The 26,697-nt window shown below is 40.5% G+C and overlaps 1 long non-coding RNA gene across 1 annotated transcript; it reads right to left on the minus strand.

The window, feature by feature from the left end:
- On the minus strand, window positions 1–26,286 carry LOC139978931 (uncharacterized). The gene is made up of 9 exons (XR_011797053.1): window positions 26,216–26,286; window positions 22,940–23,134; window positions 19,663–19,857; window positions 16,386–16,580; window positions 13,109–13,303; window positions 9,831–10,025; window positions 6,553–6,747; window positions 3,274–3,468; window positions 1–190 (listed from the first exon to the last, which is right to left on the minus strand). It is a non-coding gene; the product is annotated as an uncharacterized lncRNA (long non-coding RNA).
- Window positions 26,287–26,697: the final 411 nt, after the last annotated feature.

Raw genomic sequence — 26,697 nt, forward strand, 5'->3', positions numbered from 1 at the left:
TCACGTTATGTTTACTCTGTCTTCAAATGTCGTCCTTTTCTTCTCTGCAACCCCGGGCCGTCATTGGAGTCGTTCGAACAACTATATTAAGGCGAAGAACGACGTCAAGATATATCCAACGTCTAGACTACACTGCTTGCAATGGAGAGAGAACTGCCCAGTACAGTACAGTACGTGTTGATATGAACGCCTACAAAATGACAACAAATATTTTCCATTGAAAATCCACTGTGTATGACGGTATAGTAAACACTCGTATATAGATCAACGCACACGCGCGCACGGAGGTATTATGTACGTACAGCATGCAATGCAGACAAATATTTCGGAGCGCGCGCTTCTGATTTTGTGCTGATATTCTTGTGAGCGCTCTTGTATCACTGTTTGCATGCGCGCACGGACAAGATAGACGTCAGACTATCACGCTGTAGCTACTAAACCTTTACTTACATGTGTACAGCAGTAGACTACTGTGATGGTTGCATGCGGCAGTTTAATTTTGTGTGCACAATATGTCAGCATTGTACGGTGGCTTAATAAGGACATAGGAAAGAAAAACAGTGTCCCCAAATCTCACAATGTTGTCTTTTTATCTCAAACGTTGCCTCTTTTTTTCCCTTCAAAATTTAGATCCAAAAACAAAAGTCCAAAAGTAGAGACAAAAAGTCCAAATTTTCAGATTTGAGCAGACTTGTTTCCTTTCCTATGTCCCTATTAAGCCACCGTAGTATTGTGACTATTCTATGATCAGAAAAACTGTACAAATCTAACGGAATTGCTAATGTTATAATGTTAAGAGACTGGCCTTTATCATCCCTGTAAAGTCAGAACGCGACGGTGTTTATTTCAGTCACGGTTGGCAGCCCTCTTAGGGTTTTAATCAGGAGCTTTCTATTTTATAGCTGTTGTAGGTGTCGTACCAGAAGTAATCCTTCCATTATCTTACACAGTACTAAGTCCGTCACGTTTAGGGTCCGCTAAAGTATAGCTAGAAGTTGTCAACTGACAAATCATACCCCCACGTTGGTATCTGATCAGGGCTTGGCCTGCCAGGGTGCATGCACATTTCTATATCATGACGCAGTTTAGACTTTGAGCTAGAAGAGGAGCAAGTTAAGCACACTGAACCGTCCGCTCGCACGGAGAAACATATCCAGATTAAAACACAGAATTTCTTAACTGTTCTGTGTCACCTCCTTGAATCCTCCTTATTTGCACATCACCTCTACTTTGAATTATGCGCAAGTTCCACATCAAGACATTCAAAACGATCGTGGTGACTGGAAATATGCCAAAACAAGCACTGCGTTAGGTCATTTTACGTCTCGTGTGTGTCTGTGTGCTTTACTTATCTTTTCGTGTTTTTTTTTTTTTCGTTTTTTTTTTCCGTTTTTTTTTTTTTTTCACGGTTAAACTTTTGTGCGAATGTACAATACTCCAATTGGGGCATGGTATGCATTCATATCACATTGTTTTGGAAGAATCTGGAACTCTAAGTATTATTTCGACCCAAGAATCACCAGGCTGGCGTGGTGGCCTGAACGGTTGGAAGACAGCACTGCGCGTCGGTGTTTGTTGTCAGGCTGTGTGAATCGCGCCGATCGGATGACAGACACTGCTTTGTTTATAATGGCATCGCCAAGGTGGAATTTTTACACGGGCCTAGGATCCCAATTCCGTATCCTCCCTTAGTTCGCAAAAGCATCCGGGAGATTACGTTTAGAGTCCGGCCTTCGGGCCAGAAGTGGGCTAGCTGACTTGCAATGGAGGGCTCACGTCGATTCGGACTGGGTTGATGTTCAACGTTCAGTGAAACCATGGCCTCGATGAGGCGTAATCTCTTGTTAATTTTAGCTTTCTGTCTTCAATTTTATAATATAATGATATAAATTTATTATTGCCTTTTTTTATTCGTCTTTTTCTCGCTTAGTTATCGCATTTTATTCAAGGTTAAATATATATGCTCATGTCTGCCTAGGTTCGACTCCCCGCCGAAGCAATATTTTATTTTATGTTTTTATTATTATTATTAATATTTGGGGTGTTGTTGATATCTGCATGTCTATGCATGGTGTTTTAAGTTTGTTTCGCTTTGTTTGTCTGTTTTTTGTTTTGTTTTTAGGGGGGGGGGGGGTGTTTGTCTCTATTTTGGTATTTTGTTTCGCGTAAACAAAGTAGGTCATTGCAATATTTTGCACAACTTGTCAATAGAAACCGATTCGGAACTTAAGACCTGAGTGGTAAATTTGATTTCTGTCTCGCTCGTCGCCTTTCACTGGAAATTTGAATGAAAGTATTCATAAGGACGAAAACTGTACCTGCAAAAAGAAATGCTTCTTTTGTACAGTGTAAGGCCACCGCGACATCTTTTCTGACAAGCTTGATGATATTTGTTCTTCGGGAATGTTGTGTCATTACTTAGCCTTTATATTATAAACAGTTAAGTGTGGAAAGAGCTATGCTCCTGTTAGAACAACTTAACATTTCTTAAATGCTGATTTACTGAGGCAGGCGTTTGAAAGACAGTGTGATACAAACAAGTACGGTAACGTGATAAACAATGCCACGAGCTCTCCGTGCATTAAAAACGATCGAAATGTGCGGTATTCATGACGGTACACAAAGCAGATCATGCGGATACAGCAGACATAGCCGAGAATAAAACCTAGTAGCGTGGAGGATTCAATTATGACATACTAGGACTTTCTACTGGTAAACTTTACTCATTGTCGAATAAATCTATATCTAATTTCTAGCTTTTGCTCTATGTTTAACGTATTATGACCAAAACAAATATGAAATTCACGACAATTCCATCGGACTTGTATATTCGTTTAAAAATAGCTCCGTTTCGAATCTAACGCTCCATTGCTATGGTAACATCGTGAATAATAGCCCTGCCGCTAATGGATAGATGACATGTAGAAGATGACCATCGGTGGCGCTCTCAACTTCTCGTGCCACGTCTGGCACCTATACAAGAAGTAACCGACATATTACTGGCGCAATCCCGACCGAACATATTTTAACTCTCCTACAGACTTTTCTACACTGATCCCAGAAAGCATTAAGTGCCGTCAAAATGCCTCAGTTGCCAATAGGTACATGTCCATGACGTAACACTGTTCTCGTTGTGCATAAAACTGAAGTCAAAAGTAAGGCATATACTGATAGGCCTAGACTAGGTATACGTTGCAGACTATACATATGCTAACTTCACAGACAGACATACATGCATTCAGACAACTTCGGGTAATGTAAAATATCACTAACCGTAATCACGTTATGTTTACTCTGTCTTCAAATGTCGTCCTTTTCTTCTCTGCAACCCCGGGCCGTCATTGGAGTCGTTCGAACAACTATATTAAGGCGAAGAACGACGTCAAGATATATCCAACGTCTAGACTACACTGCTTGCAATGGAGAGAGAACTGCCCAGTACAGTACAGTACGTGTTGATATGAACGCCTACAAAATGACAACAAATATTTTCCATTGAAAATCCACTGTGTATGACGGTATAGTAAACACTCGTATATAGATCAACGCACACGCGCGCACGGAGGTATTATGTACGTACAGCATGCAATGCAGACAAATATTTCGGAGCGCGCGCTTCTGATTTTGTGCTGATATTCTTGTGAGCGCTCTTGTATCACTGTTTGCATGCGCGCACGGACAAGATAGACGTCAGACTATCACGCTGTAGCTACTAAACCTTTACTTACATGTGTACAGCAGTAGACTACTGTGATGGTTGCATGCGGCAGTTTAATTTTGTGTGCACAATATGTCAGCATTGTACGGTGGCTTAATAAGGACATAGGAAAGAAAAACAGTGTCCCCAAATCTCACAATGTTGTCTTTTTATCTCAAACGTTGCCTCTTTTTTTCCCTTCAAAATTTAGATCCAAAAACAAAAGTCCAAAAGTAGAGACAAAAAGTCCAAATTTTCAGATTTGAGCAGACTTGTTTCCTTTCCTATGTCCCTATTAAGCCACCGTAGTATTGTGACTATTCTATGATCAGAAAAACTGTACAAATCTAACGGAATTGCTAATGTTATAATGTTAAGAGACTGGCCTTTATCATCCCTGTAAAGTCAGAACGCGACGGTGTTTATTTCAGTCACGGTTGGCAGCCCTCTTAGGGTTTTAATCAGGAGCTTTCTATTTTATAGCTGTTGTAGGTGTCGTACCAGAAGTAATCCTTCCATTATCTTACACAGTACTAAGTCCGTCACGTTTAGGGTCCGCTAAAGTATAGCTAGAAGTTGTCAACTGACAAATCATACCCCCACGTTGGTATCTGATCAGGGCTTGGCCTGCCAGGGTGCATGCACATTTCTATATCATGACGCAGTTTAGACTTTGAGCTAGAAGAGGAGCAAGTTAAGCACACTGAACCGTCCGCTCGCACGGAGAAACATATCCAGATTAAAACACAGAATTTCTTAACTGTTCTGTGTCACCTCCTTGAATCCTCCTTATTTGCACATCACCTCTACTTTGAATTATGCGCAAGTTCCACATCAAGACATTCAAAACGATCGTGGTGACTGGAAATATGCCAAAACAAGCACTGCGTTAGGTCATTTTACGTCTCGTGTGTGTCTGTGTGCTTTACTTATCTTTTCGTGTTTTTTTTTTTTTCGTTTTTTTTTTCCGTTTTTTTTTTTTTTTCACGGTTAAACTTTTGTGCGAATGTACAATACTCCAATTGGGGCATGGTATGCATTCATATCACATTGTTTTGGAAGAATCTGGAACTCTAAGTATTATTTCGACCCAAGAATCACCAGGCTGGCGTGGTGGCCTGAACGGTTGGAAGACAGCACTGCGCGTCGGTGTTTGTTGTCAGGCTGTGTGAATCGCGCCGATCGGATGACAGACACTGCTTTGTTTATAATGGCATCGCCAAGGTGGAATTTTTACACGGGCCTAGGATCCCAATTCCGTATCCTCCCTTAGTTCGCAAAAGCATCCGGGAGATTACGTTTAGAGTCCGGCCTTCGGGCCAGAAGTGGGCTAGCTGACTTGCAATGGAGGGCTCACGTCGATTCGGACTGGGTTGATGTTCAACGTTCAGTGAAACCATGGCCTCGATGAGGCGTAATCTCTTGTTAATTTTAGCTTTCTGTCTTCAATTTTATAATATAATGATATAAATTTATTATTGCCTTTTTTTATTCGTCTTTTTCTCGCTTAGTTATCGCATTTTATTCAAGGTTAAATATATATGCTCATGTCTGCCTAGGTTCGACTCCCCGCCGAAGCAATATTTTATTTTATGTTTTTATTATTATTATTAATATTTGGGGTGTTGTTGATATCTGCATGTCTATGCATGGTGTTTTAAGTTTGTTTCGCTTTGTTTGTCTGTTTTTTGTTTTGTTTTTAGGGGGGGGGGGGGGTGTTTGTCTCTATTTTGGTATTTTGTTTCGCGTAAACAAAGTAGGTCATTGCAATATTTTGCACAACTTGTCAATAGAAACCGATTCGGAACTTAAGACCTGAGTGGTAAATTTGATTTCTGTCTCGCTCGTCGCCTTTCACTGGAAATTTGAATGAAAGTATTCATAAGGACGAAAACTGTACCTGCAAAAAGAAATGCTTCTTTTGTACAGTGTAAGGCCACCGCGACATCTTTTCTGACAAGCTTGATGATATTTGTTCTTCGGGAATGTTGTGTCATTACTTAGCCTTTATATTATAAACAGTTAAGTGTGGAAAGAGCTATGCTCCTGTTAGAACAACTTAACATTTCTTAAATGCTGATTTACTGAGGCAGGCGTTTGAAAGACAGTGTGATACAAACAAGTACGGTAACGTGATAAACAATGCCACGAGCTCTCCGTGCATTAAAAACGATCGAAATGTGCGGTATTCATGACGGTACACAAAGCAGATCATGCGGATACAGCAGACATAGCCGAGAATAAAACCTAGTAGCGTGGAGGATTCAATTATGACATACTAGGACTTTCTACTGGTAAACTTTACTCATTGTCGAATAAATCTATATCTAATTTCTAGCTTTTGCTCTATGTTTAACGTATTATGACCAAAACAAATATGAAATTCACGACAATTCCATCGGACTTGTATATTCGTTTAAAAATAGCTCCGTTTCGAATCTAACGCTCCATTGCTATGGTAACATCGTGAATAATAGCCCTGCCGCTAATGGATAGATGACATGTAGAAGATGACCATCGGTGGCGCTCTCAACTTCTCGTGCCACGTCTGGCACCTATACAAGAAGTAACCGACATATTACTGGCGCAATCCCGACCGAACATATTTTAACTCTCCTACAGACTTTTCTACACTGATCCCAGAAAGCATTAAGTGCCGTCAAAATGCCTCAGTTGCCAATAGGTACATGTCCATGACGTAACACTGTTCTCGTTGTGCATAAAACTGAAGTCAAAAGTAAGGCATATACTGATAGGCCTAGACTAGGTATACGTTGCAGACTATACATATGCTAACTTCACAGACAGACATACATGCATTCAGACAACTTCGGGTAATGTAAAATATCACTAACCGTAATCACGTTATGTTTACTCTGTCTTCAAATGTCGTCCTTTTCTTCTCTGCAACCCCGGGCCGTCATTGGAGTCGTTCGAACAACTATATTAAGGCGAAGAACGACGTCAAGATATATCCAACGTCTAGACTACACTGCTTGCAATGGAGAGAGAACTGCCCAGTACAGTACAGTACGTGTTGATATGAACGCCTACAAAATGACAACAAATATTTTCCATTGAAAATCCACTGTGTATGACGGTATAGTAAACACTCGTATATAGATCAACGCACACGCGCGCACGGAGGTATTATGTACGTACAGCATGCAATGCAGACAAATATTTCGGAGCGCGCGCTTCTGATTTTGTGCTGATATTCTTGTGAGCGCTCTTGTATCACTGTTTGCATGCGCGCACGGACAAGATAGACGTCAGACTATCACGCTGTAGCTACTAAACCTTTACTTACATGTGTACAGCAGTAGACTACTGTGATGGTTGCATGCGGCAGTTTAATTTTGTGTGCACAATATGTCAGCATTGTACGGTGGCTTAATAAGGACATAGGAAAGAAAAACAGTGTCCCCAAATCTCACAATGTTGTCTTTTTATCTCAAACGTTGCCTCTTTTTTTCCCTTCAAAATTTAGATCCAAAAACAAAAGTCCAAAAGTAGAGACAAAAAGTCCAAATTTTCAGATTTGAGCAGACTTGTTTCCTTTCCTATGTCCCTATTAAGCCACCGTAGTATTGTGACTATTCTATGATCAGAAAAACTGTACAAATCTAACGGAATTGCTAATGTTATAATGTTAAGAGACTGGCCTTTATCATCCCTGTAAAGTCAGAACGCGACGGTGTTTATTTCAGTCACGGTTGGCAGCCCTCTTAGGGTTTTAATCAGGAGCTTTCTATTTTATAGCTGTTGTAGGTGTCGTACCAGAAGTAATCCTTCCATTATCTTACACAGTACTAAGTCCGTCACGTTTAGGGTCCGCTAAAGTATAGCAAGAAGTTGTCAACTGACAAATCATACCCCCACGTTGGTATCTGATCAGGGCTTGGCCTGCCAGGGTGCATGCACATTTCTATATCATGACGCAGTTTAGACTTTGAGCTAGAAGAGGAGCAAGTTAAGCACACTGAACCGTCCGCTCGCACGGAGAAACATATCCAGATTAAAACACAGAATTTCTTAACTGTTCTGTGTCACCTCCTTGAATCCTCCTTATTTGCACATCACCTCTACTTTGAATTATGCGCAAGTTCCACATCAAGACATTCAAAACGATCGTGGTGACTGGAAATATGCCAAAACAAGCACTGCGTTAGGTCATTTTACGTCTCGTGTGTGTCTGTGTGCTTTACTTATCTTTTCGTGTTTTTTTTTTTTTCGTTTTTTTTTTCCGTTTTTTTTTTTTTTTCACGGTTAAACTTTTGTGCGAATGTACAATACTCCAATTGGGGCATGGTATGCATTCATATCACATTGTTTTGGAAGAATCTGGAACTCTAAGTATTATTTCGACCCAAGAATCACCAGGCTGGCGTGGTGGCCTGAACGGTTGGAAGACAGCACTGCGCGTCGGTGTTTGTTGTCAGGCTGTGTGAATCGCGCCGATCGGATGACAGACACTGCTTTGTTTATAATGGCATCGCCAAGGTGGAATTTTTACACGGGCCTAGGATCCCAATTCCGTATCCTCCCTTAGTTCGCAAAAGCATCCGGGAGATTACGTTTAGAGTCCGGCCTTCGGGCCAGAAGTGGGCTAGCTGACTTGCAATGGAGGGCTCACGTCGATTCGGACTGGGTTGATGTTCAACGTTCAGTGAAACCATGGCCTCGATGAGGCGTAATCTCTTGTTAATTTTAGCTTTCTGTCTTCAATTTTATAATATAATGATATAAATTTATTATTGCCTTTTTTTATTCGTCTTTTTCTCGCTTAGTTATCGCATTTTATTCAAGGTTAAATATATATGCTCATGTCTGCCTAGGTTCGACTCCCCGCCGAAGCAATATTTTATTTTATGTTTTTATTATTATTATTAATATTTGGGGTGTTGTTGATATCTGCATGTCTATGCATGGTGTTTTAAGTTTGTTTCGCTTTGTTTGTCTGTTTTTTGTTTTGTTTTTAGGGGGGGGGGGGGTGTTTGTCTCTATTTTGGTATTTTGTTTCGCGTAAACAAAGTAGGTCATTGCAATATTTTGCACAACTTGTCAATAGAAACCGATTCGGAACTTAAGACCTGAGTGGTAAATTTGATTTCTGTCTCGCTCGTCGCCTTTCACTGGAAATTTGAATGAAAGTATTCATAAGGACGAAAACTGTACCTGCAAAAAGAAATGCTTCTTTTGTACAGTGTAAGGCCACCGCGACATCTTTTCTGACAAGCTTGATGATATTTGTTCTTCGGGAATGTTGTGTCATTACTTAGCCTTTATATTATAAACAGTTAAGTGTGGAAAGAGCTATGCTCCTGTTAGAACAACTTAACATTTCTTAAATGCTGATTTACTGAGGCAGGCGTTTGAAAGACAGTGTGATACAAACAAGTACGGTAACGTGATAAACAATGCCACGAGCTCTCCGTGCATTAAAAACGATCGAAATGTGCGGTATTCATGACGGTACACAAAGCAGATCATGCGGATACAGCAGACATAGCCGAGAATAAAACCTAGTAGCGTGGAGGATTCAATTATGACATACTAGGACTTTCTACTGGTAAACTTTACTCATTGTCGAATAAATCTATATCTAATTTCTAGCTTTTGCTCTATGTTTAACGTATTATGACCAAAACAAATATGAAATTCACGACAATTCCATCGGACTTGTATATTCGTTTAAAAATAGCTCCGTTTCGAATCTAACGCTCCATTGCTATGGTAACATCGTGAATAATAGCCCTGCCGCTAATGGATAGATGACATGTAGAAGATGACCATCGGTGGCGCTCTCAACTTCTCGTGCCACGTCTGGCACCTATACAAGAAGTAACCGACATATTACTGGCGCAATCCCGACCGAACATATTTTAACTCTCCTACAGACTTTTCTACACTGATCCCAGAAAGCATTAAGTGCCGTCAAAATGCCTCAGTTGCCAATAGGTACATGTCCATGACGTAACACTGTTCTCGTTGTGCATAAAACTGAAGTCAAAAGTAAGGCATATACTGATAGGCCTAGACTAGGTATACGTTGCAGACTATACATATGCTAACTTCACAGACAGACATACATGCATTCAGACAACTTCGGGTAATGTAAAATATCACTAACCGTAATCACGTTATGTTTACTCTGTCTTCAAATGTCGTCCTTTTCTTCTCTGCAACCCCGGGCCGTCATTGGAGTCGTTCGAACAACTATATTAAGGCGAAGAACGACGTCAAGATATATCCAACGTCTAGACTACACTGCTTGCAATGGAGAGAGAACTGCCCAGTACAGTACAGTACGTGTTGATATGAACGCCTACAAAATGACAACAAATATTTTCCATTGAAAATCCACTGTGTATGACGGTATAGTAAACACTCGTATATAGATCAACGCACACGCGCGCACGGAGGTATTATGTACGTACAGCATGCAATGCAGACAAATATTTCGGAGCGCGCGCTTCTGATTTTGTGCTGATATTCTTGTGAGCGCTCTTGTATCACTGTTTGCATGCGCGCACGGACAAGATAGACGTCAGACTATCACGCTGTAGCTACTAAACCTTTACTTACATGTGTACAGCAGTAGACTACTGTGATGGTTGCATGCGGCAGTTTAATTTTGTGTGCACAATATGTCAGCATTGTACGGTGGCTTAATAAGGACATAGGAAAGAAAAACAGTGTCCCCAAATCTCACAATGTTGTCTTTTTATCTCAAACGTTGCCTCTTTTTTTCCCTTCAAAATTTAGATCCAAAAACAAAAGTCCAAAAGTAGAGACAAAAAGTCCAAATTTTCAGATTTGAGCAGACTTGTTTCCTTTCCTATGTCCCTATTAAGCCACCGTAGTATTGTGACTATTCTATGATCAGAAAAACTGTACAAATCTAACGGAATTGCTAATGTTATAATGTTAAGAGACTGGCCTTTATCATCCCTGTAAAGTCAGAACGCGACGGTGTTTATTTCAGTCACGGTTGGCAGCCCTCTTAGGGTTTTAATCAGGAGCTTTCTATTTTATAGCTGTTGTAGGTGTCGTACCAGAAGTAATCCTTCCATTATCTTACACAGTACTAAGTCCGTCACGTTTAGGGTCCGCTAAAGTATAGCTAGAAGTTGTCAACTGACAAATCATACCCCCACGTTGGTATCTGATCAGGGCTTGGCCTGCCAGGGTGCATGCACATTTCTATATCATGACGCAGTTTAGACTTTGAGCTAGAAGAGGAGCAAGTTAAGCACACTGAACCGTCCGCTCGCACGGAGAAACATATCCAGATTAAAACACAGAATTTCTTAACTGTTCTGTGTCACCTCCTTGAATCCTCCTTATTTGCACATCACCTCTACTTTGAATTATGCGCAAGTTCCACATCAAGACATTCAAAACGATCGTGGTGACTGGAAATATGCCAAAACAAGCACTGCGTTAGGTCATTTTACGTCTCGTGTGTGTCTGTGTGCTTTACTTATCTTTTCGTGTTTTTTTTTTTTTCGTTTTTTTTTTCCGTTTTTTTTTTTTTTTCACGGTTAAACTTTTGTGCGAATGTACAATACTCCAATTGGGGCATGGTATGCATTCATATCACATTGTTTTGGAAGAATCTGGAACTCTAAGTATTATTTCGACCCAAGAATCACCAGGCTGGCGTGGTGGCCTGAACGGTTGGAAGACAGCACTGCGCGTCGGTGTTTGTTGTCAGGCTGTGTGAATCGCGCCGATCGGATGACAGACACTGCTTTGTTTATAATGGCATCGCCAAGGTGGAATTTTTACACGGGCCTAGGATCCCAATTCCGTATCCTCCCTTAGTTCGCAAAAGCATCCGGGAGATTACGTTTAGAGTCCGGCCTTCGGGCCAGAAGTGGGCTAGCTGACTTGCAATGGAGGGCTCACGTCGATTCGGACTGGGTTGATGTTCAACGTTCAGTGAAACCATGGCCTCGATGAGGCGTAATCTCTTGTTAATTTTAGCTTTCTGTCTTCAATTTTATAATATAATGATATAAATTTATTATTGCCTTTTTTTATTCGTCTTTTTCTCGCTTAGTTATCGCATTTTATTCAAGGTTAAATATATATGCTCATGTCTGCCTAGGTTCGACTCCCCGCCGAAGCAATATTTTATTTTATGTTTTTATTATTATTATTAATATTTGGGGTGTTGTTGATATCTGCATGTCTATGCATGGTGTTTTAAGTTTGTTTCGCTTTGTTTGTCTGTTTTTTGTTTTGTTTTTAGGGGGGGGGGGGGTGTTTGTCTCTATTTTGGTATTTTGTTTCGCGTAAACAAAGTAGGTCATTGCAATATTTTGCACAACTTGTCAATAGAAACCGATTCGGAACTTAAGACCTGAGTGGTAAATTTGATTTCTGTCTCGCTCGTCGCCTTTCACTGGAAATTTGAATGAAAGTATTCATAAGGACGAAAACTGTACCTGCAAAAAGAAATGCTTCTTTTGTACAGTGTAAGGCCACCGCGACATCTTTTCTGACAAGCTTGATGATATTTGTTCTTCGGGAATGTTGTGTCATTACTTAGCCTTTATATTATAAACAGTTAAGTGTGGAAAGAGCTATGCTCCTGTTAGAACAACTTAACATTTCTTAAATGCTGATTTACTGAGGCAGGCGTTTGAAAGACAGTGTGATACAAACAAGTACGGTAACGTGATAAACAATGCCACGAGCTCTCCGTGCATTAAAAACGATCGAAATGTGCGGTATTCATGACGGTACACAAAGCAGATCATGCGGATACAGCAGACATAGCCGAGAATAAAACCTAGTAGCGTGGAGGATTCAATTATGACATACTAGGACTTTCTACTGGTAAACTTTACTCATTGTCGAATAAATCTATATCTAATTTCTAGCTTTTGCTCTATGTTTAACGTATTATGACCAAAACAAATATGAAATTCACGACAATTCCATCGGACTTGTATATTCGTTTAAAAATAGCTCCGTTTCGAATCTAACGCTCCATTGCTATGGTAACATCGTGAATAATAGCCCTGCCGCTAATGGATAGATGACATGTAGAAGATGACCATCGGTGGCGCTCTCAACTTCTCGTGCCACGTCTGGCACCTATACAAGAAGTAACCGACATATTACTGGCGCAATCCCGACCGAACATATTTTAACTCTCCTACAGACTTTTCTACACTGATCCCAGAAAGCATTAAGTGCCGTCAAAATGCCTCAGTTGCCAATAGGTACATGTCCATGACGTAACACTGTTCTCGTTGTGCATAAAACTGAAGTCAAAAGTAAGGCATATACTGATAGGCCTAGACTAGGTATACGTTGCAGACTATACATATGCTAACTTCACAGACAGACATACATGCATTCAGACAACTTCGGGTAATGTAAAATATCACTAACCGTAATCACGTTATGTTTACTCTGTCTTCAAATGTCGTCCTTTTCTTCTCTGCAACCCCGGGCCGTCATTGGAGTCGTTCGAACAACTATATTAAGGCGAAGAACGACGTCAAGATATATCCAACGTCTAGACTACACTGCTTGCAATGGAGAGAGAACTGCCCAGTACAGTACAGTACGTGTTGATATGAACGCCTACAAAATGACAACAAATATTTTCCATTGAAAATCCACTGTGTATGACGGTATAGTAAACACTCGTATATAGATCAACGCACACGCGCGCACGGAGGTATTATGTACGTACAGCATGCAATGCAGACAAATATTTCGGAGCGCGCGCTTCTGATTTTGTGCTGATATTCTTGTGAGCGCTCTTGTATCACTGTTTGCATGCGCGCACGGACAAGATAGACGTCAGACTATCACGCTGTAGCTACTAAACCTTTACTTACATGTGTACAGCAGTAGACTACTGTGATGGTTGCATGCGGCAGTTTAATTTTGTGTGCACAATATGTCAGCATTGTACGGTGGCTTAATAAGGACATAGGAAAGAAAAACAGTGTCCCCAAATCTCACAATGTTGTCTTTTTATCTCAAACGTTGCCTCTTTTTTTCCCTTCAAAATTTAGATCCAAAAACAAAAGTCCAAAAGTAGAGACAAAAAGTCCAAATTTTCAGATTTGAGCAGACTTGTTTCCTTTCCTATGTCCCTATTAAGCCACCGTAGTATTGTGACTATTCTATGATCAGAAAAACTGTACAAATCTAACGGAATTGCTAATGTTATAATGTTAAGAGACTGGCCTTTATCATCCCTGTAAAGTCAGAACGCGACGGTGTTTATTTCAGTCACGGTTGGCAGCCCTCTTAGGGTTTTAATCAGGAGCTTTCTATTTTATAGCTGTTGTAGGTGTCGTACCAGAAGTAATCCTTCCATTATCTTACACAGTACTAAGTCCGTCACGTTTAGGGTCCGCTAAAGTATAGCTAGAAGTTGTCAACTGACAAATCATACCCCCACGTTGGTATCTGATCAGGGCTTGGCCTGCCAGGGTGCATGCACATTTCTATATCATGACGCAGTTTAGACTTTGAGCTAGAAGAGGAGCAAGTTAAGCACACTGAACCGTCCGCTCGCACGGAGAAACATATCCAGATTAAAACACAGAATTTCTTAACTGTTCTGTGTCACCTCCTTGAATCCTCCTTATTTGCACATCACCTCTACTTTGAATTATGCGCAAGTTCCACATCAAGACATTCAAAACGATCGTGGTGACTGGAAATATGCCAAAACAAGCACTGCGTTAGGTCATTTTACGTCTCGTGTGTGTCTGTGTGCTTTACTTATCTTTTCGTGTTTTTTTTTTTTTCGTTTTTTTTTTCCGTTTTTTTTTTTTTTTCACGGTTAAACTTTTGTGCGAATGTACAATACTCCAATTGGGGCATGGTATGCATTCATATCACATTGTTTTGGAAGAATCTGGAACTCTAAGTATTATTTCGACCCAAGAATCACCAGGCTGGCGTGGTGGCCTGAACGGTTGGAAGACAGCACTGCGCGTCGGTGTTTGTTGTCAGGCTGTGTGAATCGCGCCGATCGGATGACAGACACTGCTTTGTTTATAATGGCATCGCCAAGGTGGAATTTTTACACGGGCCTAGGATCCCAATTCCGTATCCTCCCTTAGTTCGCAAAAGCATCCGGGAGATTACGTTTAGAGTCCGGCCTTCGGGCCAGAAGTGGGCTAGCTGACTTGCAATGGAGGGCTCACGTCGATTCGGACTGGGTTGATGTTCAACGTTCAGTGAAACCATGGCCTCGATGAGGCGTAATCTCTTGTTAATTTTAGCTTTCTGTCTTCAATTTTATAATATAATGATATAAATTTATTATTGCCTTTTTTTATTCGTCTTTTTCTCGCTTAGTTATCGCATTTTATTCAAGGTTAAATATATATGCTCATGTCTGCCTAGGTTCGACTCCCCGCCGAAGCAATATTTTATTTTATGTTTTTATTATTATTATTAATATTTGGGGTGTTGTTGATATCTGCATGTCTATGCATGGTGTTTTAAGTTTGTTTCGCTTTGTTTGTCTGTTTTTTGTTTTGTTTTTAGGGGGGGGGGGGTGTTTGTCTCTATTTTGGTATTTTGTTTCGCGTAAACAAAGTAGGTCATTGCAATATTTTGCACAACTTGTCAATAGAAACCGATTCGGAACTTAAGACCTGAGTGGTAAATTTGATTTCTGTCTCGCTCGTCGCCTTTCACTGGAAATTTGAATGAAAGTATTCATAAGGACGAAAACTGTACCTGCAAAAAGAAATGCTTCTTTTGTACAGTGTAAGGCCACCGCGACATCTTTTCTGACAAGCTTGATGATATTTGTTCTTCGGGAATGTTGTGTCATTACTTAGCCTTTATATTATAAACAGTTAAGTGTGGAAAGAGCTATGCTCCTGTTAGAACAACTTAACATTTCTTAAATGCTGATTTACTGAGGCAGGCGTTTGAAAGACAGTGTGATACAAACAAGTACGGTAACGTGATAAACAATGCCACGAGCTCTCCGTGCATTAAAAACGATCGAAATGTGCGGTATTCATGACGGTACACAAAGCAGATCATGCGGATACAGCAGACATAGCCGAGAATAAAACCTAGTAGCGTGGAGGATTCAATTATGACATACTAGGACTTTCTACTGGTAAACTTTACTCATTGTCGAATAAATCTATATCTAATTTCTAGCTTTTGCTCTATGTTTAACGTATTATGACCAAAACAAATATGAAATTCACGACAATTCCATCGGACTTGTATATTCGTTTAAAAATAGCTCCGTTTCGAATCTAACGCTCCATTGCTATGGTAACATCGTGAATAATAGCCCTGCCGCTAATGGATAGATGACATGTAGAAGATGACCATCGGTGGCGCTCTCAACTTCTCGTGCCACGTCTGGCACCTATACAAGAAGTAACCGACATATTACTGGCGCAATCCCGACCGAACATATTTTAACTCTCCTACAGACTTTTCTACACTGATCCCAGAAAGCATTAAGTGCCGTCAAAATGCCTCAGTTGCCAATAGGTACATGTCCATGACGTAACACTGTTCTCGTTGTGCATAAAACTGAAGTCAAAAGTAAGGCATATACTGATAGGCCTAGACTAGGTATACGTTGCAGACTATACATATGCTAACTTCACAGACAGACATACATGCATTCAGACAACTTCGGGTAATGTAAAATATCACTAACCGTAATCACGTTATGTTTACTCTGTCTTCAAATGTCGTCCTTTTCTTCTCTGCAACCCCGGGCCGTCATTGGAGTCGTTCGAACAACTATATTAAGGCGAAGAACGACGTCAAGATATATCCAACGTCTAGACTACACTGCTTGCAATGGAGAGAGAACTGCCCAGTACAGTACAGTACGTGTTGATATGAACGCCTACAAAATGACAACAAATATTTTCCATTGAAAATCCACTGTGTATGACGGTATAGTAAACACTCGTATATAGATCAACGCACACGCGCGCACGGAGGTATTATGTACGTACAGCATGCAATGCAGACAAATATTTCGGAGCGCGCGCTTCTGATTTTGTGCTGATATTCTTGTGAGCGCTCTTGTATCACTGTTTGCATGCGCGCACGGACAAGATAGACGTCAGACTATCACGCTGTAGCTACTAAACCTTTACTTACATGTGTACAGCAGTAGACTACTGTGATGGTTGCATGCGGCAGTTTAATTTTGTGTGCACAATATGTCAGCATTGTACGGTGGCTTAATAAGGACATAGGAAAGAAAAACAGTGTCCCCAAATCTCACAATGTTGTCTTTTTATCTCAAACGTTGCCTCTTTTTTTCCCTTCAAAATTTAGATCCAAAAACAAAAGTCCAAAAGTAGAGACAAAAAGTCCAAATTTTCAGATTTGAGCAGACTTGTTTCCTTTCCTATGTCCCTATTAAGCCACCGTAGTATTGTGACTATTCTATGATCAGAAAAACTGTACAAATCTAACGGAATTGCTAATGTTATAATGTTAAGAGACTGGCCTTTATCATCCCTGTAAAGTCAGAACGCGACGGTGTTTATTTCAGTCACGGTTGGCAGCCCTCTTAGGGTTTTAATCAGGAGCTTTCTATTTTATAGCTGTTGTAGGTGTCGTACCAGAAGTAATCCTTCCATTATCTTACACAGTACTAAGTCCGTCACGTTTAGGGTCCGCTAAAGTATAGCTAGAAGTTGTCAACTGACAAATCATACCCCCACGTTGGTATCTGATCAGGGCTTGGCCTGCCAGGGTGCATGCACATTTCTATATCATGACGCAGTTTAGACTTTGAGCTAGAAGAGGAGCAAGTTAAGCACACTGAACCGTCCGCTCGCACGGAGAAACATATCCAGATTAAAACACAGAATTTCTTAACTGTTCTGTGTCACCTCCTTGAATCCTCCTTATTTGCACATCACCTCTACTTTGAATTATGCGCAAGTTCCACATCAAGACATTCAAAACGATCGTGGTGACTGGAAATATGCCAAAACAAGCACTGCGTTAGGTCATTTTACGTCTCGTGTGTGTCTGTGTGCTTTACTTATCTTTTCGTGTTTTTTTTTTTTTCGTTTTTTTTTTCCGTTTTTTTTTTTTTTTCACGGTTAAACTTTTGTGCGAATGTACAATACTCCAATTGGGGCATGGTATGCATTCATATCACATTGTTTTGGAAGAATCTGGAACTCTAAGTATTATTTCGACCCAAGAATCACCAGGCTGGCGTGGTGGCCTGAACGGTTGGAAGACAGCACTGCGCGTCGGTGTTTGTTGTCAGGCTGTGTGAATCGCGCCGATCGGATGACAGACACTGCTTTGTTTATAATGGCATCGCCAAGGTGGAATTTTTACACGGGCCTAGGATCCCAATTCCGTATCCTCCCTTAGTTCGCAAAAGCATCCGGGAGATTACGTTTAGAGTCCGGCCTTCGGGCCAGAAGTGGGCTAGCTGACTTGCAATGGAGGGCTCACGTCGATTCGGACTGGGTTGATGTTCAACGTTCAGTGAAACCATGGCCTCGATGAGGCGTAATCTCTTGTTAATTTTAGCTTTCTGTCTTCAATTTTATAATATAATGATATAAATTTATTATTGCCTTTTTTTATTCGTCTTTTTCTCGCTTAGTTATCGCATTTTATTCAAGGTTAAATATATATGCTCATGTCTGCCTAGGTTCGACTCCCCGCCGAAGCAATATTTTATTTTATGTTTTTATTATTATTATTAATATTTGGGGTGTTGTTGATATCTGCATGTCTATGCATGGTGTTTTAAGTTTGTTTCGCTTTGTTTGTCTGTTTTTTGTTTTGTTTTTAGGGGGGGGGGGGTGTTTGTCTCTATTTTGGTATTTTGTTTCGCGTAAACAAAGTAGGTCATTGCAATATTTTGCACAACTTGTCAATAGAAACCGATTCGGAACTTAAGACCTGAGTGGTAAATTTGATTTCTGTCTCGCTCGTCGCCTTTCACTGGAAATTTGAATGAAAGTATTCATAAGGACGAAAACTGTACCTGCAAAAAGAAATGCTTCTTTTGTACAGTGTAAGGCCACCGCGACATCTTTTCTGACAAGCTTGATGATATTTGTTCTTCGGGAATGTTGTGTCATTACTTAGCCTTTATATTATAAACAGTTAAGTGTGGAAAGAGCTATGCTCCTGTTAGAACAACTTAACATTTCTTAAATGCTGATTTACTGAGGCAGGCGTTTGAAAGACAGTGTGATACAAACAAGTACGGTAACGTGATAAACAATGCCACGAGCTCTCCGTGCATTAAAAACGATCGAAATGTGCGGTATTCATGACGGTACACAAAGCAGATCATGCGGATACAGCAGACATAGCCGAGAATAAAACCTAGTAGCGTGGAGGATTCAATTATGACATACTAGGACTTTCTACTGGTAAACTTTACTCATTGTCGAATAAATCTATATCTAATTTCTAGCTTTTGCTCTATGTTTAACGTATTATGACCAAAACAAATATGAAATTCACGACAATTCCATCGGACTTGTATATTCGTTTAAAAATAGCTCCGTTTCGAATCTAACGCTCCATTGCTATGGTAACATCGTGAATAATAGCCCTGCCGCTAATGGATAGATGACATGTAGAAGATGACCATCGGTGGCGCTCTCAACTTCTCGTGCCACGTCTGGCACCTATACAAGAAGTAACCGACATATTACTGGCGCAATCCCGACCGAACATATTTTAACTCTCCTACAGACTTTTCTACACTGATCCCAGAAAGCATTAAGTGCCGTCAAAATGCCTCAGTTGCCAATAGGTACATGTCCATGACGTAACACTGTTCTCGTTGTGCATAAAACTGAAGTCAAAAGTAAGGCATATACTGATAGGCCTAGACTAGGTATACGTTGCAGACTATACATATGCTAACTTCACAGACAGACATACATGCATTCAGACAACTTCGGGTAATGTAAAATATCACTAACCGTAATCACGTTATGTTTACTCTGTCTTCAAATGTCGTCCTTTTCTTCTCTGCAACCCCGGGCCGTCATTGGAGTCGTTCGAACAACTATATTAAGGCGAAGAACGACGTCAAGATATATCCAACGTCTAGACTACACTGCTTGCAATGGAGAGAGAACTGCCCAGTACAGTACAGTACGTGTTGATATGAACGCCTACAAAATGACAACAAATATTTTCCATTGAAAATCCACTGTGTATGACGGTATAGTAAACACTCGTATATAGATCAACGCACACGCGCGCACGGAGGTATTATGTACGTACAGCATGCAATGCAGACAAATATTTCGGAGCGCGCGCTTCTGATTTTGTGCTGATATTCTTGTGAGCGCTCTTGTATCACTGTTTGCATGCGCGCACGGACAAGATAGACGTCAGACTATCACGCTGTAGCTACTAAACCTTTACTTACATGTGTACAGCAGTAGACTACTGTGATGGTTGCATGCGGCAGTTTAATTTTGTGTGCACAATATGTCAGCATTGTACGGTGGCTTAATAAGGACATAGGAAAGAAAAACAGTGTCCCCAAATCTCACAATGTTGTCTTTTTATCTCAAACGTTGCCTCTTTTTTTCCCTTCAAAATTTAGATCCAAAAACAAAAGTCCAAAAGTAGAGACAAAAAGTCCAAATTTTCAGATTTGAGCAGACTTGTTTCCTTTCCTATGTCCCTATTAAGCCACCGTAGTATTGTGACTATTCTATGATCAGAAAAACTGTACAAATCTAACGGAATTGCTAATGTTATAATGTTAAGAGACTGGCCTTTATCATCCCTGTAAAGTCAGAACGCGACGGTGTTTATTTCAGTCACGGTTGGCAGCCCTCTTAGGGTTTTAATCAGGAGCTTTCTATTTTATAGCTGTTGTAGGTGTCGTACCAGAAGTAATCCTTCCATTATCTTACACAGTACTAAGTCCGTCACGTTTAGGGTCCGCTAAAGTATAGCTAGAAGTTGTCAACTGACAAATCATACCCCCACGTTGGTATCTGATCAGGGCTTGGCCTGCCAGGGTGCATGCACATTTCTATATCATGACGCAGTTTAGACTTTGAGCTAGAAGAGGAGCAAGTTAAGCACACTGAACCGTCCGCTCGCACGGAGAAACATATCCAGATTAAAACACAGAATTTCTTAACTGTTCTGTGTCACCTCCTTGAATCCTCCTTATTTGCACATCACCTCTACTTTGAATTATGCGCAAGTTCCACATCAAGACATTCAAAACGATCGTGGTGACTGGAAATATGCCAAAACAAGCACTGCGTTAGGTCATTTTACGTCTCGTGTGTGTCTGTGTGCTTTACTTATCTTTTCGTGTTTTTTTTTTTTTCGTTTTTTTTTTCCGTTTTTTTTTTTTTTTCACGGTTAAACTTTTGTGCGAATGTACAATACTCCAATTGGGGCATGGTATGCATTCATATCACATTGTTTTGGAAGAATCTGGAACTCTAAGTATTATTTCGACCCAAGAATCACCAGGCTGGCGTGGTGGCCTGAACGGTTGGAAGACAGCACTGCGCGTCGGTGTTTGTTGTCAGGCTGTGTGAATCGCGCCGATCGGATGACAGACACTGCTTTGTTTATAATGGCATCGCCAAGGTGGAATTTTTACACGGGCCTAGGATCCCAATTCCGTATCCTCCCTTAGTTCGCAAAAGCATCCGGGAGATTACGTTTAGAGTCCGGCCTTCGGGCCAGAAGTGGGCTAGCTGACTTGCAATGGAGGGCTCACGTCGATTCGGACTGGGTTGATGTTCAACGTTCAGTGAAACCATGGCCTCGATGAGGCGTAATCTCTTGTTAATTTTAGCTTTCTGTCTTCAATTTTATAATATAATGATATAAATTTATTATTGCCTTTTTTTATTCGTCTTTTTCTCGCTTAGTTATCGCATTTTATTCAAGGTTAAATATATATGCTCATGTCTGCCTAGGTTCGACTCCCCGCCGAAGCAATATTTTATTTTATGTTTTTATTATTATTATTAATATTTGGGGTGTTGTTGATATCTGCATGTCTATGCATGGTGTTTTAAGTTTGTTTCGCTTTGTTTGTCTGTTTTTTGTTTTGTTTTTAGGGGGGGGGGGGTGTTTGTCTCTATTTTGGTATTTTGTTTCGCGTAAACAAAGTAGGTCATTGCAATATTTTGCACAACTTGTCAATAGAAACCGATTCGGAACTTAAGACCTGAGTGGTAAATTTGATTTCTGTCTCGCTCGTCGCCTTTCACTGGAAATTTGAATGAAAGTATTCATAAGGACGAAAACTGTACCTGCAAAAAGAAATGCTTCTTTTGTACAGTGTAAGGCCACCGCGACATCTTTTCTGACAAGCTTGATGATATTTGTTCTTCGGGAATGTTGTGTCATTACTTAGCCTTTATATTATAAACAGTTAAGTGTGGAAAGAGCTATGCTCCTGTTAGAACAACTTAACATTTCTTAAATGCTGATTTACTGAGGCAGGCGTTTGAAAGACAGTGTGATACAAACAAGTACGGTAACGTGATAAACAATGCCACGAGCTCTCCGTGCATTAAAAACGATCGAAATGTGCGGTATTCATGACGGTACACAAAGCAGATCATGCGGATACAGCAGACATAGCCGAGAATAAAACCTAGTAGCGTGGAGGATTCAATTATGACATACTAGGACTTTCTACTGGTAAACTTTACTCATTGTCGAATAAATCTATATCTAATTTCTAGCTTTTGCTCTATGTTTAACGTATTATGACCAAAACAAATATGAAATTCACGACAATTCCATCGGACTTGTATATTCGTTTAAAAATAGCTCCGTTTCGAATCTAACGCTCCATTGCTATGGTAACATCGTGAATAATAGCCCTGCCGCTAATGGATAGATGACATGTAGAAGATGACCATCGGTGGCGCTCTCAACTTCTCGTGCCACGTCTGGCACCTATACAAGAAGTAACCGACATATTACTGGCGCAATCCCGACCGAACATATTTTAACTCTCCTACAGACTTTTCTACACTGATCCCAGAAAGCATTAAGTGCCGTCAAAATGCCTCAGTTGCCAATAGGTACATGTCCATGACGTAACACTGTTCTCGTTGTGCATAAAACTGAAGTCAAAAGTAAGGCATATACTGATAGGCCTAGACTAGGTATACGTTGCAGACTATACATATGCTAACTTCACAGACAGACATACATGCATTCAGACAACTTCGGGTAATGTAAAATATCACTAACCGTAATCACGTTATGTTTACTCTGTCTTCAAATGTCGTCCTTTTCTTCTCTGCAACCCCGGGCCGTCATTGGAGTCGTTCGAACAACTATATTAAGGCGAAGAACGACGTCAAGATATATCCAACGTCTAGACTACACTGCTTGCAATGGAGAGAGAACTGCCCAGTACAGTACAGTACGTGTTGATATGAACGCCTACAAAATGACAACAAATATTTTCCATTGAAAATCCACTGTGTATGACGGTATAGTAAACACTCGTATATAGATCAACGCACACGCGCGCACGGAGGTATTATGTACGTACAGCATGCAATGCAGACAAATATTTCGGAGCGCGCGCTTCTGATTTTGTGCTGATATTCTTGTGAGCGCTCTTGTATCACTGTTTGCATGCGCGCACGGACAAGATAGACGTCAGACTATCACGCTGTAGCTACTAAACCTTTACTTACATGTGTACAGCAGTAGACTACTGTGATGGTTGCATGCGGCAGTTTAATTTTGTGTGCACAATATGTCAGCATTGTACGGTGGCTTAATAAGGACATAGGAAAGAAAAACAGTGTCCCCAAATCTCACAATGTTGTCTTTTTATCTCAAACGTTGCCTCTTTTTTTCCCTTCAAAATTTAGATCCAAAAACAAAAGTCCAAAAGTAGAGACAAAAAGTCCAAATTTTCAGATTTGAGCAGACTTGTTTCCTTTCCTATGTCCCTATTAAGCCACCGTAGTATTGTGACTATTCTATGATCAGAAAAACTGTACAAATCTAACGGAATTGCTAATGTTATAATGTTAAGAGACTGGCCTTTATCATCCCTGTAAAGTCAGAACGCGACGGTGTTTATTTCAGTCACGGTTGGCAGCCCTCTTAGGGTTTTAATCAGGAGCTTTCTATTTTATAGCTGTTGTAGGTGTCGTACCAGAAGTAATCCTTCCATTATCTTACACAGTACTAAGTCCGTCACGTTTAGGGTCCGCTAAAGTATAGCTAGAAGTTGTCAACTGACAAATCATACCCCCACGTTGGTATCTGATCAGGGCTTGGCCTGCCAGGGTGCATGCACATTTCTATATCATGACGCAGTTTAGACTTTGAGCTAGAAGAGGAGCAAGTTAAGCACACTGAACCGTCCGCTCGCACGGAGAAACATATCCAGATTAAAACACAGAATTTCTTAACTGTTCTGTGTCACCTCCTTGAATCCTCCTTATTTGCACATCACCTCTACTTTGAATTATGCGCAAGTTCCACATCAAGACATTCAAAACGATCGTGGTGACTGGAAATATGCCAAAACAAGCACTGCGTTAGGTCATTTTACGTCTCGTGTGTGTCTGTGTGCTTTACTTATCTTTTCGTGTTTTTTTTTTTTTCGTTTTTTTTTTCCGTTTTTTTTTTTTTTTCACGGTTAAACTTTTGTGCGAATGTACAATACTCCAATTGGGGCATGGTATGCATTCATATCACATTGTTTTGGAAGAATCTGGAACTCTAAGTATTATTTCGACCCAAGAATCACCAGGCTGGCGTGGTGGCCTGAACGGTTGGAAGACAGCACTGCGCGTCGGTGTTTGTTGTCAGGCTGTGTGAATCGCGCCGATCGGATGACAGACACTGCTTTGTTTATAATGGCATCGCCAAGGTGGAATTTTTACACGGGCCTAGGATCCCAATTCCGTATCCTCCCTTAGTTCGCAAAAGCATCCGGGAGATTACGTTTAGAGTCCGGCCTTCGGGCCAGAAGTGGGCTAGCTGACTTGCAATGGAGGGCTCACGTCGATTCGGACTGGGTTGATGTTCAACGTTCAGTGAAACCATGGCCTCGATGAGGCGTAATCTCTTGTTAATTTTAGCTTTCTGTCTTCAATTTTATAATATAATGATATAAATTTATTATTGCCTTTTTTTATTCGTCTTTTTCTCGCTTAGTTATCGCATTTTATTCAAGGTTAAATATATATGCTCATGTCTGCCTAGGTTCGACTCCCCGCCGAAGCAATATTTTATTTTATGTTTTTATTATTATTATTAATATTTGGGGTGTTGTTGATATCTGCATGTCTATGCATGGTGTTTTAAGTTTGTTTCGCTTTGTTTGTCTGTTTTTTGTTTTGTTTTTAGGGGGGGGGGGTGTTTGTCTCTATTTTGGTATTTTGTTTCGCGTAAACAAAGTAGGTCATTGCAATATTTTGCACAACTTGTCAATAGAAACCGATTCGGAACTTAAGACCTGAGTGGTAAATTTGATTTCTGTCTCGCTCGTCGCCTTTCACTGGAAATTTGAATGAAAGTATTCATAAGGACGAAAACTGTACCTGCAAAAAGAAATGCTTCTTTTGTACAGTGTAAGGCCACCGCGACATCTTTTCTGACAAGCTTGATGATATTTGTTCTTCGGGAATGTTGTGTCATTACTTAGCCTTTATATTATAAACAGTTAAGTGTGGAAAGAGCTATGCTCCTGTTAGAACAACTTAACATTTCTTAAATGCTGATTTACTGAGGCAGGCGTTTGAAAGACAGTGTGATACAAACAAGTACGGTAACGTGATAAACAATGCCACGAGCTCTCCGTGCATTAAAAACGATCGAAATGTGCGGTATTCATGACGGTACACAAAGCAGATCATGCGGATACAGCAGACATAGCCGAGAATAAAACCTAGTAGCGTGGAGGATTCAATTATGACATACTAGGACTTTCTACTGGTAAACTTTACTCATTGTCGAATAAATCTATATCTAATTTCTAGCTTTTGCTCTATGTTTAACGTATTATGACCAAAACAAATATGAAATTCACGACAATTCCATCGGACTTGTATATTCGTTTAAAAATAGCTCCGTTTCGAATCTAACGCTCCATTGCTATGGTAACATCGTGAATAATAGCCCTGCCGCTAATGGATAGATGACATGTAGAAGATGACCATCGGTGGCGCTCTCAACTTCTCGTGCCACGTCTGGCACCTATACAAGAAGTAACCGACATATTACTGGCGCAATCCCGACCGAACATATTTTAACTCTCCTACAGACTTTTCTACACTGATCCCAGAAAGCATTAAGTGCCGTCAAAATGCCTCAGTTGCCAATAGGTACATGTCCATGACGTAACACTGTTCTCGTTGTGCATAAAACTGAAGTCAAAAGTAAGGCATATACTGATAGGCCTAGACTAGGTATACGTTGCAGACTATACATATGCTAACTTCACAGACAGACATACATGCATTCAGACAACTTCGGGTAATGTAAAATATCACTAACCGTAATCACGTTATGTTTACTCTGTCTTCAAATGTCGTCCTTTTCTTCTCTGCAACCCCGGGCCGTCATTGAGTCGTTCGAACAACTATATTAAGGCGAAGAACGACGTCAAGATATATCCAACGTCTAGACTACACTGCTTGCAATGGAGAGAGAACTGCCCAGTACAGTACAGTACGTGTTGATATGAACGCCTACAAAATGACAACAAATATTTTCCATTGAAAATCCACTGTGTATGACGGTATAGTAAACACTCGTATATAGATCAACGCACACGCGCGCACGGAGGTATTATGTACGTACAGCATGCAATGCAGACAAATATTTCGGAGCGCGCGCTTCTGATTTTGTGCTGATATTCTTGTGAGCGCTCTTGTATCACTGTTTGCATGCGCGCACGGACAAGATAGACGTCAGACTATCACGCTGTAGCTACTAAACCTTTACTTACATGTGTACAGCAGTAGACTACTGTGATG

Source organism: Apostichopus japonicus, chromosome 13 (assembly GCF_037975245.1).
Source record: "Apostichopus japonicus isolate 1M-3 chromosome 13, ASM3797524v1, whole genome shotgun sequence".
Lineage (NCBI taxonomy): Eukaryota > Metazoa > Echinodermata > Holothuroidea > Aspidochirotida > Stichopodidae > Apostichopus > Apostichopus japonicus.